Raw genomic sequence first — 1,356 nt, 5'->3', positions numbered from 1 at the left:
CTCTGACCTTCAGACATTGTTGGGCCTCCACACCTGGGGCAATTAAGCTGGTTTTGTAAGGCACCTCAGGAGCCACACTGGCACAGACTGTAGCCACATAGATTATACCTACACAATATTTCAGTAAGACTGTGCTGGTATGTGTGCGTCACAGCGTGCCCCGCCATGCCTTCCAAGGTGGGCAACCTTGGTGTACGGTGAAAGCCTCTACCTGGTCCAGTTTGCAGCTCACAGAATAAACACCGAAGGGGTGCACACTTCTCTGTGGTATTCAGATGGGTGTGAAGGCTCAGGAGGACAAAGGAGAGTTTCCCAATTAAAACCAGAGTAAGCAGAGCAGGTTTTAAAATAGAAAGACTTAAGATGAGTCAATGCTAATTGAATTTCGAGTAAGGAGAGGTAGGGAGTAAATTGAATAAGTGAGCTTGGGGTTCTGGGTAATCCTTTCATGATGAGAAAGGAGTTGTTATAGAGCTGAATGCAAATGGGGAGAGGGAGAGGCAGTGTTCCCCACGCAAACAGTCAAAGGAAGACACTTGGCGTGGTGCGAGAACCTAAGCCTGGTGGCTGTTGCTTTCCTTTAACTTTATAAATACTCTTAACGAACCCCAGTGTTTGAACAAAACATTACATGCTCTCTGAAGGCAATCTTCTGAACAGCACCAAGAAAACAATTATGGCTTGACGTATGTAAGTTTCCCCTACGCACACAGCGCCCCCGCTAGGTTTGCTTTGCTTTAGTTTTTCCATGTGTGCTGCTATGAAAGCCGCGCAGCCAATAGAGGCTGCACTTCGATCTGGGTTGGTGCTGGGCTGGAAGCTCAGTCACCAGAGGAAATGCCCGCCACTCCACAGTGTGCTGTGTGGCTGAGCTATGGGAGTCAAGGTAGTTTTGACTAGAATCTTTCCAGCTTACAGTATGTTTATAGGATGTAATCCATTGTAGGCCAAGCACAACTCATATATACATATAAACACAGCTATATATAAATTAATTATAAAATTACTATTTGTAAATACATGGCAGGAATTGGCGGTAGCTCAATGGTATAATGTTTGCTTAGTATGCCCAGGGCCTTGGGTTTGATTCCCCAGCCTTACAAAAAAGAAAACATATAAGTAATATGGCCTAAGGTTTATAACCTGTCTTAAAACGTAGTAGTCCTTGAACACTTTCCCAATATAATCTGGAATTACTCTGTATTTTGTTGGATAAATGTTGATATGCTCAGTAATGGTTACCTCTTAGGAACAGCCTATTGAAAGACCCCCCCAGAGTGGGGAGACTCTCACTCAGGTCTCGGGATAACACGACCCCCCAGGAACTCACGAGAGACCGACCTTGCTGCAATCACA

This window comes from Microtus ochrogaster, chromosome 16, assembly GCF_000317375.1.
Source record: "Microtus ochrogaster isolate Prairie Vole_2 chromosome 16, MicOch1.0, whole genome shotgun sequence".
Taxonomy (NCBI): domain Eukaryota; kingdom Metazoa; phylum Chordata; class Mammalia; order Rodentia; family Cricetidae; genus Microtus; species Microtus ochrogaster.
This window is presented reverse-complemented; position numbering follows the sequence as displayed.